The sequence below is a fragment of the Camelus bactrianus genome, chromosome 9 (assembly GCF_048773025.1).
Source record: "Camelus bactrianus isolate YW-2024 breed Bactrian camel chromosome 9, ASM4877302v1, whole genome shotgun sequence".
Lineage (NCBI taxonomy): Eukaryota > Metazoa > Chordata > Mammalia > Artiodactyla > Camelidae > Camelus > Camelus bactrianus.
In genome coordinates, this window is record NC_133547.1 from 32,787,135 (window position 1) to 32,801,854 (window position 14,720).

At 39.9% G+C, this 14,720-nt stretch overlaps 1 protein-coding gene across 14 annotated transcripts in view; it reads right to left on the bottom strand.

The window, feature by feature from the left end:
* Positions 1–8,499: 8,499 nt before the first annotated feature.
* The window catches only part of FRRS1 (ferric chelate reductase 1), a 342,186-nt gene continuing 335,965 nt past the window's right edge, over positions 8,500–14,720 (bottom strand). For 7 of the 14 annotated variants that reach the window (XR_012509148.1, XR_012509146.1, XR_012509147.1 and 4 more), the window contains 3 exons: positions 11,476–11,585; positions 9,240–9,474; positions 8,500–8,748 (listed from right to left, as the gene is read on the bottom strand). The gene's annotated coding sequence lies outside the window, so the exon portion shown is untranslated. The remainder of the gene's footprint in view (positions 8,749–9,239; positions 9,475–11,475; positions 11,586–14,720) is intronic. The other 7 variants (XR_012509139.1, XR_012509142.1, XR_012509132.1 and 4 more) reach the window with 2 other exon arrangements.

Genomic DNA, 14,720 nt, shown 5'->3' on the forward strand with positions numbered 1-14,720 from the left:
TCTTCAGTATCTTCCCTAAAGACATAACTATCTGTGTATAGATGGCAAATACAATGACATTCTTTGTGACATTGTCTGTGACCCTAAAAATTGAAAATAACTTAAGCCCCCATCAACAAAAGAATGATTATGTAAAATCATGCAATGTAGTTCTTGAAAAGAATAAGATGTATCAACATTTACAAACGTGGAAAGGTCTCCAAGGTGTACTACAAAAATGCAAGTTGTAGACCAATGCTCGTATTATAGCACCATTTATTTTACAAACTAGTTACTCAAAACTATATATTCTTTATGTATATGTGTAATACATAGAAAAATAAACTAATAATGGCAAATGAAACTATTATTTTATCTGAATTTTTGAGCATTTATAAGAATGCATTTATTTAATATTTTTATGATTATAACATGTAATTTTCAAAAGATCAAAATGATTATAAACACAGGAATTTTAAAATGATATATTAATATGAAGCTGTCAGGGCCATCTTGCAAATTCCACTAAATTAAATAATACAATTTCTACTCAAATATAACTTTTATTATGCCAATAATTAGAATTCTTTTTGCTAATAATACTATTTAGAAGCTATTTCAACAGCTAACTGTTCTTATTTTCCATTTAATTTTTATTTTTACAATACTTCTCATACTATGAAATTTTCTAGAACTGTCTGTCCTTGCTCATTACCTTTACCATTGAACGAAAGATTTTTTGCATGCTATATATAAGCAGGTATATTACTCCACTTTTCAAGGGATCATTTGTATTTTGTTCTCAGATTTTTGTTCTGTCAAATGAGATTTTTAGACATTTTCCTTAAATAGTATGGTAAGCACTAAATTAAATCTCTTGAGCATAATCCCTAATTAATCCTATTGGTGACTTTCTTACCCTAGAACATGAAAACTTTTCTAACTCTTCCAGCGGTTTTTCAAAATTCCTCTGATATAATACCTACTTAATAAATAATTTGGGATGGATGAATGGGTGTGTGGATGGATGGATGAATGGATGAATGGATGACTTGGTATCTGGATGCTTTTGAAAAACAGTATGGAGATAAATATATTTTACCTCAGTCTTCTATTCTAAACCATTCCTTAAATCCTTTATAAGCACCAGGAAAGCATTCACTCCCAATGAAATAGTTTTATTGCTTCCCTGGAAGACATTAGGGATGAGGGTACAGCAATGCTTGACGAGCACACAATGCTTCAATAGGCTGTTCTGTCCCCTCGTACATTCTTCATTACAAAATCACGTGTTCCTACTGTGAAAAACAGATGCCTTTATTGTGATTCCCCCACCCAATAAGAAAACCCTTAACCTCTGTATGATGTTTTACATATAAAAAGTGATCTTACATACATACATATACGACCTGGAAGAACCCTTTTTAAAGATTGCAAACCACTTCTCTACATAACCCTCATCTCCCAACCCTGCTTTATTATTTCCCCAGAACACCTATCACCTTCTACGGTATTATATAATTTACTTACATATTTTGTTTATTATTTGTCTCTTCTCTATCTCCCTCCCCCAATCCACCCACACCCATAATACTAAATATAAGCTTTATGAGAGAAAGGAATTTTGTTTATTTTCTTCACTATCCAATCATCGGTGCCTAAAATAGGGCCTGGTACATAATAGGCACTTAAATATAATATTGTTAAATAAATAAATGAATATAGTCTTCACAATATCTTTACGCTGCTTAAAAGGATGAAATTTGAGAATGAGAGAGTTTGACTCTTTGAATGTTAAGAGGATTATTTTCCCAATTTTATTAATGATGTAATTGCTTTGGCAAGTAAATGAAATGGCATAATAATAATGCTAGTAAGTCTTCGAGTCCTACACAGACAGACAGTTCTCTCATAAGATGAGCAGCTCTTAATCATGAACCAGGCTGTTCTATTTCACTTGAACCTTTGTCTGCCTCACCTGGGGCTCATCAGAGAAACTGCGGGCAGGAACGGGAAACTACGTTGTATATGGTGAGTAGAGCTACCAGTCTTCATTGGAGAGTTTTTAAAATCATGGTACATTCAGTTGCAAAGGGAATTTATATAACATGACGTGTAGTCAATACTCCCACAAAACATGTTCTGCCCCGGCTTGTTTTATGAAATGCTTTTGCAGCATCTCTGTGTAATCAGATCTACTTACTGGCAGTATTCCATAGTAAAATTGATCCACGTTCTTTTAAGTACACGATGCCTTCTTAGGAGAGAAATTTGAACTTTCTCTCAGCTTAAGCTGGCTCAGGATAGTGTGAAGGCACTAACGTGAGAAATAGGTTGGTCTTACCCAGCCCATCTGCTCTTGCCCTCATTCTGTCCCTGCTCCCCACCAGTCGGCCACCTCCCCCTACTCGCCCACCTCCCCCCACTCGCCCCTACTCCACGTACAATTTTGCTCTCATTACATCTCTTATCAGTGTTGGGATGGGCTGGAGTAGGAAACATATTAGAGAAAAGGAGACACTTTTCAAAAAACACCTCTTGTTATTAAACACCTCTTGGTCGTCACTGTCCTCTGTGCGCCCCCCCCCCGCCCCCACCAAGGGGCACGTGTGCAGTTTCTTCAGGAAAAACGCGTAGAATCTGCCTCCACAGTGCGCAGTCAGCTGATGAAAATACCCTGCAGCTCCACCTCCCTGGTTCTTTCTCCTGTCTCTGACTTTCTGGAGCTCTGCGTCGGCAGGTCCTCAGCCCGATCTCCCTCCGCAGGGTTGGCCTAGCCGCTCCCCCGGCCCAGCCGCCCCCCGGCCCGCTCCCGGCCTCACCAGGCTCTGAGCATGCCGGCCCTCCCACGCGTCTCCTCTCTCTCTCGCCGTCTCTGCCCTACTCCTGTCCCCCGACCTTGTAGGTACGGGGGGCAGAGCGACAGACGTACTGCCCATGTGCGTCCGTGACCTGAGCTAGCTGCCCCCCTCTTTGCGGAAGGGGCCGCGTGGTAGTAGCGGAGACACGAGCCCTGGTGCCAGCCCGCTTCAGCTCCAGCCCCAGTGCCTCAGTTCACCGCGCCTGGGACTCTGGGCAAGTTTTACAACTTCTCTGTAAGTCAGACACCGAGTCTATCAAATGGGGATCAGATAGCTCCTAATGCATGCGGTGCTTATGACGACTGAATCAAGTAAAACATGTGCGGCCCTAATATGAGCACCTGATGAGAAGTACCAAACAATATGTACTGTCTGTTATCAACCCTGATTTCTATTAGTGGTTGTTTCAAAAACCCTTTTGGGGATCAGGGGATTACGAGTCCCACCCCTCCGCACTCCTGCCGAGGGTACATGGAGAAGGTTCAACAGTCTCCATTAGAGCAGAGGACCACTGCCCTGAACACCCTCTTCCCCATCCGGGCTACCGCGATAACGCTCTCACACGACCCCTCACCACCCTGCCACCCATCCTCCCTCCTACAACCAGGACCCTTTCCTTAAAGCAGAGGTCAGCACACGTTTTTTTCTATTAAGGATCAGACTGTAAATAGTTAAGGTTTTGTAGGACTACAGGCAAAATCAAGGAGATTTTGTAAGCACTTTTATAATGAGAGATGACAAAATTTCACAAAAATTTACTGACAATTCAAAATATAACAACAACTGGAGACAATTTTCTTGGAATATGTGTGCACTAATGAAAAGAAAGCAATTATAGAGGGAAGGATACCATTTTCTTAACTGGGATTTAAGTGAATGTTCTCTGACATCACATGATTGCAAATGTTCCTTTGTTAAAGCTGATCTGAAATGGAATTTTACATGTTCCATTTTGAAACTGTCTTTTTACAAAAATGGATACTGCAATGACTACCCAATAAATCTATATCTATATAGAATATTAACTGTTATTTAAAGGACTCATAGATTTTCCTTCTTTTAATATTCAGTCCTGTGGATGGACTGAGCAGAGAAACCTCACAGCAAAGAAGACTTTCTGCATTTACCAGTGTCTCCGAGTAGAGTCTGACAGCAGCCACAGTGAGACTCACGGCCACAGTTCCTGCTCACTCAGGGTAAAGCATAGTGCCAAAGAAGTGTTTAGATGTTTCCAAGAGTTACTATGGTATATTTGACAATAATGAAGCTGCTGAAGATTTGAAGTAACATGTCAGTTACAAAGCAAGAGCATGCACGTATTATGCACACCTGTTACTATTAAAAACTTCAACAATGCAGTTTTCAAAGTATTTCCAGTGAAGTGTCATAGACAGGTATTAGAACCGAAACCATCAAAACAGCAAAAGTAGAATCAATTGATTTTAGAAATCTCCTTTTGAAGCTGGAAAGTTGAGTCAAAAATAATAGAAAAAGTTCTTAAACAAAATGTATTAGGAGTATTTTCTAGCATGAAGGAAAATATGTTAGAATATGTTAATGATATATTAGACTATGTTCTATAATCTTATAACAATTATATATGCCAAGTTGCACAGTTTTTTGTTTCTTAAAATCTCTTTTCTCCTTTTACTTTCAGATAATTTCTTACAAAAATGTTAAGTGACATACTTTAAATGTGCCATTCGGCAATAATTTGTTAAATCAACCTTATTTTAATGGGGCGTGTAGGCTCACTTGAAGTGGCCCAGAATTCACTTTGGTGGGGAGATGCATCCACTCCCTCTGTATTCTGAAGGAGCCACTGTGTATGGAAATAGAGAGATGGTCCAGTCTTTGCAGCTCAGGCCAGGAGAGACGCTCAGTTTCACTCTGAGGTGCGTTAGCTGGTAACTCTGGTCACTTATGCATGAAGAGCCAGTGAGCTCAGGTGGGGGGAGTATCCCAAATATCCAACTGCAGAAGGTGTCTCATTGCCCTTAGTCAACCTTCCCAGCAGTTGGCTTTACTTGGAGGCCATGGCAACGTGAGGTTAGGCAAAGCCAGGCCGACGGGAATAGCTTTCCCCAAATCAGAGCCCAAATAGAATTGAGGACTTTGTAAAGGTATCTGGAGAACTTGCTCCTTGGCTAAAGTCAGTTTGATCTAAACCTTGTGGAAACCAAAATGCATGTTGATTTCCATTGATAAAAGTGAGGAGAGATGCTTACAAAAACAGTACCACTGCCCTCCAAAGCCACATCCTTCTCTCTCCCTGCCCTCTGTCTCCTCTATTACCTATCAGTCCTCTGAAAGGAAGACTGTCCAGAGCTGACAAGGTCCTTCAGAGAGAAGATAATTGTACTCTCACCATAGATTACCTTCTATATGAAAAGCAAAACCAACTCTCATCCCACTGCCGAGTCGTGCCACTGTTTCTGGTGTGTGTCCTTGTGCTTCTGCGTGATGTCAAGATTCTCAAAAATACCTGGCCTTCCTCAAAGGAAGATCTACGCATTTAATGCTGCTGCTCTTCTAATCACCAGGTAAAGAGTTATTCCTTGTCTTAGCTGCCCTCAGCCCCAGTGTTTCTTTTTGTTATATTCACTAGTTTATTTTTTAGATCCACACATAAGTGATGTCATACAGCATTTGTCTTTCTCTGTCTAACTTACTTCATTTCGTATAATACACTCCAAGTCCGTCCATGTTGTTGCAAATGGCACAATTTCATTCTTTTTATGGCTGAGTGGTACTCTGTTGTGTATATATGCCATTCATCCGTGGATAGACACTTAGGTTGCTTCCATATCTTGGCAATTGTAAATAATGCTGCTGTGAACATCGAGGTGCATGTATCTTTCTGACTTAGTGTTTTTGTTTTTTTTTCAGATGTATACTTAGGAGTTGAATTGCTGAGTCATATGCTAGTTCTATTTTTAGCTTTTTTGAGACACCTCCATACTGTTTTCCACCAATTTACATTCCCACCAACAGTGTACAAGGGTTCTTTTTCTCCATATCCTCGCCAACATTTGCTATTTGTGTTCTTTTTCATGATAACCATCCTGATAGGTATGAAGTGATAGTTCATTGTGGTTTTGATTTGCATTTCCCTGATAATTAGTGATGTTGAGTATCTTTTCATGGGGCTGTTGGCCATCTGCATTTCTTCTTTTGAAAAATGTCTATTCAGGTATTCTGCCAATTTTTTTAATTGAGTCGTTTGTTTTTTTGATGTTGAGTTATGTAAGCAGTTTATATATGTTAACCTCTTATCGGTCATATCACTTGCAAATACTTTTTCCCCTTCAGTAAGCTGTCTTTTCATTTTGTCAGTGGTTTCCTTTGCTGTGCAAATACTCCTATTTGTTTGGTCCCATTTATTTATTTTTGCTTTTATTTCCTTTACTTTAGGAGACGGATCCAAAAAATATTGCTCTGATTTATGTCAGAGTGTTCTGCCTGTGTTCTCCTCTAGGAGTTTTTTTAAGATCTAGTCTTTTACATTTAGGCCTTTAATCCAATTTGAATTTAGTTTTGTATGTGTTGTTAGAGAATGTTCTCATTTCTTTCTTTCACATGTAGCTGCCCAGTTTTCCCAGCACCACTTATTGAAGAGACAGTCTTTTCTCCATTGTATATTCTTGCCTCCCTTGTTCTTTCTCAAGATTGTTTTGGCTACTTGGGATCTTCTGTGTCTCTATGCAATTTTAAAGTTATTTATTCGAGTTCTGTGAAAAGTGCCATTGCAATTTTAATAGGGATTGCACTGAATCTGGAGATTGCCTTAGGTAATCCCATTGATAAGGAAACACCAAATCATGATGCTAAAGGAACTCTAGACTTTTTCCAAGCGCTCTTCCCACAGTTATCACCAGGAATTCCCCTGGGCCCTTACACAAGTAGTCCAAAGGTGACCTGCTGTAGGATTCTAGTTCCAATCATTTTAAATAATTTGACCTTGGGTCCACTTACCAACATGTTACAGCTGCCACTCCCTATTCTTATCTCCTTCTTGGAATCCCTAAGGGGGCAGGTTGAGCACTGCCTGTGGCTCTGCACTCACTGCCATCCTTCTCAACCTTCTACACCATTGTCTGCAGCCAAGTACGCTGCCAGAATCCTCTAGAGGACAGAGGCTGCCCACAAGTTGGCACTTGCTTACTGGTAAATCCACTGTGCCCTTGGAATCACGGACCCTCTTCCCATAGCCCCTGGACCCACCTCTGAGTCCACCTGCAGCTGCAGTCATACAGCTCCCTGCATGTTGACAGCTTTCTACATCAAGTGTTGACATTTTTCTGGCCACTGCCTTAGGGCTTTCTCTAGAACCAAGCTAGAGCTTACTCAGTCCACATGCAGGGTAACCCACAAGATCTGGGGATCCTACCCATTGTATTTCTCCCTCATTCAAGGGAACCTTCTCTAAAGGGCCATGTTATTACCATCTGTTATCTAAGCGCCTTGCCTTTATCTCCCTTTCTTCCACCCCTAAGGAATAAATCAATTATGCCTACATATGCCCAAAGCCAAACTGTAACAATGGACAAGTTTTACGTTCTTTCCCAGACGTCTGAGTGGTCCTATGCAAAAAATAGGTTATAACCAAATCTGGGGCACTCTCAGACTGTTAAAGGAGACTGACTATATAGAATGCAAAGAAGATCTAAGATGAGGTAATGAAGTGATGCTCTCTGAGCACATCTAATCCCATGTGAGTCTCAGCTTCCATCGCTGCTACATGCATATGTTCATTTTCATGTAACCCTCAAAACAACACTGTGAAGTGGTACCATCCTTGTTTATGAATAAGGATGCCAAGACACTTTGACTTGTCTAAACCAGCACACTTAGCAATGGGAAGGGGTGGATTTGCAGTTTGAAGGGGAGAAAAGAAAGATACCATCTATCTGGTTTCAGTGTCGCCAAAATTATTAACTAGAAAAGTATCCAAAGCAAGAATTGACTAAGACTCTGAGCAAACTTGTGGATATAGTATAGTTTTATCCTCTTCAGCACTAACCTAATGTCCTCATGGTAAATGCATTCATTTTGCAGTGTAGTCTGTAGAACAGGCATATAGAATACACATTACTATATCCTTAAGCATAGTGCTATTTATAGTGGTATCCAGAAAAGTTTCTACCTTTCCCATAGGACAGGAGATGGTGATCTTTAATTCATGCCGAGGCGTCTGTGCACATTAATAACGTCTATATTAGAAGCTCTTTGGGGGAAAGCCCAGATAAAATTCAGTCATCTTTCAAATACTAAAATTAATTCCAATTTCAGCCTTTCAAGACATATGCCCAACAAAAGACTCAAATGCTTTCATCATCTGTATCTTAAAAATGGTTTAAAATGTATTTTAAGAACCCCATGCTAAGCTAACAAGATGCCTGGGTTTAAGATTCTAATCTAAAACTTATGTCAGTAGATCCTTGTAATGCTGTAAATGTTAGACTATTGTTGAGGTTCAGAGGCCCATTAACTCTTACTGCCAGAGATTTCCCACATGGAGAATGGAAAGAATATCGTATGATTGGTGCCTACTTCAAAGGCCCACGTGCAAAGATTGATGAGGCTGTTCTGACCCCTTAAAGTAGGAAACAAAAATACCCCATTCTTTTTATACCTGGAATCTCTAACACACTTCAGGGAAACAAACAAAATGCTCTTTGAAATGGTTTGTTTATTCTTTACTTAAAAGAAAATTTCATTCGCAGAATCAAAGCCAGTGAACAAACACAGCCCTCTGAGTCCTTTCCAATGTGAGGCATGGGGCTGGGGAGATCATTTTCCTTGGCACGTGCAGGGTCTGAGCTCAAAGAAAGGATCCTGTGTTCATTTCTTTTAAACAAATTGTATGTTTCGGTCCGTTTTTGAGCTGTCCTGTGCTGTCTCGCACCTGGCAAGCATAAATCTAATATTAACTTTCCGTGTGGGGCAAAATATTCGGTTTTGCTTCTATAGTTTTATCTGTGTTTTCCTTTCTGCACAAACAAGCATATGGCCTAACTTACATTTACTTGTCACCATCACTAGGTCCAGTCCGTTATCTGCTGCCCTATTTCCCTGGCCCCAGTCTTTTTCTATCTCTGCCGGACCTTGAGCAAAGAGCCTTTGGCCTTATCTCATGCTCATTAATAATACTCCCTTTCAGTGCTGGGTCCGGGCCCTGGGAGCAGTCGGTCCTTCACCGCATCACAGCACTCCTCTGATTTAATTTTTGTCTATTCATTTTTTTTGGCAACATGCTACTTGCTCTTTTCAATAATTGATTGTATTCATGATTTCTGCCACTGGATTGAAAATGAATCTCTTTAAGCAAAAAAAAAAAAAGTTAGATTTTGAAAACCTTTACATTCCTAACTAAGCGGAACTGCCACGCACACCCACCTGATCGTCAAATGTGCCATCTGTATCTGTGACTCAGCGCAAGGGAGAGATATGGAAACAAAGCCAGACTTTCAAATGTCACTGGATTGGTGCCAAGTTCAGCCACCCTTGAAGTCGACATTCCAAATGAAATGCCCCGAGGCTCTTTAACGGAAGCAACTCTTAGCTCTGCACAGAACCCTGGCGACGCTGCTTCTTTCTGAATCCCAACCTGGCATAGGTAGCCATGGGCCTCCTGGCATCAGATAAAGCCAAAAATAGAAGTTAGAGTGCAAATTGTAGACTAAATTTCCTGCTGTTTTGTTGTGACTAAATTTTCTGCAGGACCTGACCCTGAAGCCATAAAATCTCGGCACCTGTTGCTTCACGCTGAAACGTGGTACGCTTTTCTCTTGCATTTGAAGTAGTTCCGTATCTTAAAATAGATTTAGTGAAAAAGGCAGCAGCTTTCTGTTATTTTTTTCCTATTTGTTCCAACAAGGTCACGGGAAAACATCAAGACCAAACTTCATGGGTTTACCAGTTTGGGTTGCCTTATGTCACAGGTAAGAGGACTTTCAGAGACAATTTGCTTTTTCCTCCGTCTTCCATTTTCTTAGTAATGAATGGATATTGACAGGCACAGGCGTACAGCTCAGTCTTGCCAAAGTGCTACTTGGGCCCAAAGCTACTTATTCTTTCTGGGCTTCCCTTGTTCCTTCTAATTCCAGACAGTTTATCAAGGGTAAAATGTAGCAAGACAGTGCCTCTCCCCAGAGACTTGGCATTTAACTGGATTAGGATTCCAAGGCAAATTAAATGCTCCATGGCCTGGGGGCTTAATTCAGCTCTTGTTAATTAACTAGTCGGTGGATTGATTACAAGAAGTTTAGTTTCACCAGGAAAAAGAGAAAATATCGACTTCTGGTTTTTCCCATTTTTGTCATATGTGCTTTATGCATATATGCACTTTAGAAAAATGACAAACTACCGAACCTAGTCTGAATGCTGACCTCCTAAAATATGTGCATTTTTGAATAATGAATGTAAGGTTAGGGGCGATGCTATACACTAGTGGGTTAAGTATACTGTATGATTTGAGGAACAGGGCAAGTTCTCATACCAGTCTACACAATCCCCTCCACCAACCCTCTCTGATCCCACCTATTATAGTTAGATTTACATTATAGACTCTGTACATTTCTGACACCTTGAGTTGCAGCACAGGTATGTTATTTCCTGAAAAGTAATTTTAAGTATTGTGAAGGTTATAGCCTCTTAAATTAATGGAGTGGTTCACGTCAGTGAATTCCCTTTTGGGATGGTAGAGACCAAGAGGGAGGACATCAACGCCCAACCTCTCTACTGTGGTAAGCCCACAAGGTCACCCTCAATGTCACATTTGGGAGCACTAAGCTGTTGGTTGGTAAGGAAGAATGACAGACGGTGAATAATTTCCCCCAAATTCAGGAGGGCAGTTTATGAGTGAAGATGAGACTGGGCCACTAAAGGAACTAACATATACATACATACTAGAAATAACTATTGTATTTAACCCCTTTCCCTAAAGAACATTTCTTTTTCAGTCATTCAACAAATATTTATTGAGTGCCAACTATGTACCAGAAAGTGCTGCAGGCGCTGAAGATTCCGCAGTGATAAGGTGTGATTTCCATGTTAGATCTATCACCCTGGATCCCAAGCGGAGAAGGCATCAGGGTAGCAAAGTCGAAGCAGAGGATTAAGTTGGGAACCTATTCCCACAGTCAGTCCAGGAAAGAAATGATAATGGCTTGAAGTATGATAGTCATCCTGGTAGTGAGAAGTGGAAGGATTCGGGATATAGTGTGAAGGTAGAGCCAACAGGACTTGCTGATGGATTGAAAGAAATGTAGGAGAGTCTTGAGCAAATGGGGGAAGAGAAGTGACATTTACAAAGATGGAAAGACTAAGCAATTTGGGGAAGAGAATCAAAGATTCTGTTTTTGAAATAAGTGTGTTATATGGAGTGAGTAGTTAAATAGATGAGTCAGGAATTCAGAGAAGAGGACTATCTGGAGATACAAAGATGGGAAGGGTTGGCAGATGGATGGTATTCAAAGATGGGTGTCTGGATGTGATCAACTAGGAAATGAAGATAGAAAGAAGAAAAAAAAAAAAATCCAAATCATAGGGAACTCCAAAACTAAGAATTAAAACCTGGAGAGACCAAGGGTCTGAACATTAGCTGACTGCAAGATGGACAAGATGGACTTACCACACATTCATCTGTCAAGTTAGCTGAGGTAAAGCCATGGATTCATCACATGAGGATTAAAGCAGCACCACCATCATCAGAATCAGAAAATGACCCAACTCCTGAGAGGCCTAGGGAACAATGGTTTGTGAACCCTTAGAAGACTTAAGGTTACTCTTTTAAAAAAAAGGTAAATATTGAGATTATAATTTCATAGTAGCTGGAAAAAGGGCAACCTATTTGTTTAATCTTTTCCAAGTAAAGAGCACAGAGTAATTATGGCATAGCCTCAAAAGTAAAATTAATAGATCTGTATTAGGAACTGAACCCCAAAATTCCAAATTCAACAAAATACCAAGAGGTTTCATCAGGTTCGAGTAGTTGTAGATAAAGAAGAAAAGAGGACTGTACCACTGACTCAGATTCTAAGGAATCTTCCCTGTCCAAGGCTGATCAGTTCCATTCCATGATCACCCCCTCATCGCTCCTGTTCAGCAGGAAGTAGCCAGAATAGTCATCGCCCCTTTTCCCACCAGATTGTGGAACGGACATCGACAGTGGGGAATTGTAACAGAAAAGAACAAATCTGACTCCGTATCAGATCTGCTCCTCTGGCTCTAACCCTGTGCTCTGTTTCCTGGGCTTCGTAGTGATGGTTCTGCACCTTTTGAAAAAGAATGTCACCTATAGACTGAAATATACAGGAGAGCTCATTCTCAAGGCTCTGACCTTTAAGCATATAACATTTTTCGATTCATATAAAGATAAAAAGTTACAGACTAGAAAATAACATTTGTTTTAGAGGTTTACAGGGACACCATGACCTGACCCACATAGACAGCTGCAAGCACAAAGGATTCCGACACCAAGAAGTTTGCAACAATCACACACCCTCTCATTTTTAGTATTAGATAAGGAGCTTGAATTCTGACTTGGGGAAGATGGTTCTCCAGGACCATCAGTCAGTCTGCCACCTTCTCAGTCTGCCGGCTTTCCAAATAAAGTTGTTATTCCTTGCCCCAGCACCTTGTACCCCAATTTATCGGCCTGTAGTGTGGCAAGCAGAACCAGTTTGGGTTTGGATTCACTAAAATACATAAAAGTGACAGCATACAGTATTTGTCTTTCTCTTACTGACTTACTTCACTTAGTACGAGAAACCCTTTCCTAGTTATTTTAACTCACTTCCCTTTACTGCAAATTGTTATCTATATGAATTTTCCCACATTTATCCTATTTTTAAAGACTGTTTTCTTTTGGAATATTAAAAAGCGATTGCATTTAGACCTGAGACCTTAATGAATTCCTTAAACCTATTTATTTCATATTTTTTGACCTTCAACTTGTGTTTTTCACTTGTTTTCATTTCTCAGTTTAAATAGAGTGAGTGGAATCTTGTAAAGCTATACCACTGGTTTGGAAAAGAGAAATATAATGCACACATGAATAAAGACAAGATACAGATTACTCACAAGTGGAACAGTAATTTATGGACAAAGAGTCTAACACCTTGGAAAAAAATCAATGCTAGCTTTTCTATTTGGAACCCTCTCAAGATTTCATGTAGGCTTTAGTTCTCTGAGTTTTAGTGTGTATAATTTGATGAGAACTTTACTGTCCCCGGGAGTGCTTGAATCTCTCTGTAGTCATGCTTGCTAGATGTTGTTCAGAATCCTCCAATTACATTTTTTCCTGATATGCTGGTAACTATTTTTTCTTCTAGTTCCTAAGTTGCTCGCTGAAATGACATGATCTATCTATGTGCATTTCTCCTTAGGCAAAGGTTAATGTTGAATGTTAATAAATTGTCTTTTTCCTTAGACATACAGTTTGTTCCCAACAGCATCCTAGTGCTGTGGGGACGCACAGCCACACGTCATTACCCTCAGGCTCATCTCCTTTCCTGTGCTACTGGATGGAGTTGCGACTTGCTTACTTTAGATAAATGGCACTTGCTGTGCCAGACTGTTAGTTTTTTTTAATTGGGATAAATATCAAAGCCACCCCATGTTTAAAAACCATGGATAAGAAGAAAGGTGAGGCTGAATATTAATGTTTCCATTTCTCTTAAATCTTAGGGACACGGCAACAACAAACCCTGCAAGGAGGAAGCTGACATAGCTCCAAATGTTTGAAGAAAGGTGTGCCAATTCAGTACAGCCAAAAGTTCGATACGACTCAGCAGGCTCCTAGCCTTACCTCCTCTCAGAGGCAAAATTATAAAGAAGATATAAGTAGGCTATACTCTTAAAAAAAATGCATTCAAAACACACCACCAACCAATTTGTAGAAAAACAATTGAAAAGGTATGTGAGAAACTCAGACAAATGATCAAAGCAACCCTCAAGAACTTTTCTCATACTTCTTTTTAACATAACTTTATTAAGTCTTCCCTTAATAAGGCACAAAAAAATCTGTCAGGGGCTGCCATACTGACCTTATTAAATGAGAGAGAGCTCAAGACAAAAGGCAATTAGCAATGCAAAAGAAGAAATAAGTATGAGAAAATCTTAACAGGAAGTTAAATTCTGGGAGGTGAGCAGCGGATTACGAGGAGTGGGACACTGGTGTGCACAGATCTCCAAGGAAGGTGTCTCCCTGCTCCACCCCTCGGCCCGGTAACTCTAGGAGTCAAACATACGAAAGTCACTTACTTAGTGTCTCCCCTTCTCTGAATTGTAGGGGAGTGAAACAGATTTATGGGAGAGATGATGAAATAAGAGTGAAAATATAGACCTGGTCCTGACTCTCTCTGCAGAAGCTAAGGTTCAGGGCTACCCTCTGCATCAGAAAAGATAGGAAGCTTGACGCTTCCAGACAGAGGAAGTGAATATTAGCCCAACAAAACCGGCACAGACGACTGTGGAAAGAGGGACAAATATCCACTTTATATCAAACCTAAAGGAATATCTTAATAAGACTATTTGTTATAAATAGAAGAAAAGAGAAATGGCAAAGCCTCAATTCCAAAAGTGTCAACACACACAAAAGAAAAAGTAGAAATAAAGAAACATATTATTTAAAGGATGAATGTAGTGCCTTATGTGGAAGCAATTATAGCCAAAGAAAAAGAACTTTCTCTGCAAGTGCCTTATACAATAGAAGAATATTTATAAAACGACAACAACAACACAAATTCAGTGACAGGAGACTTCAAAAACAAGATGAAAGTACAAAGGAATTAGTAAGACTGTAGAACTAAGAGAACCAGTTAAAGACTAAAATGATACTCACAGAGAAATGACTGCGTTGCAAACAGCAAGAAG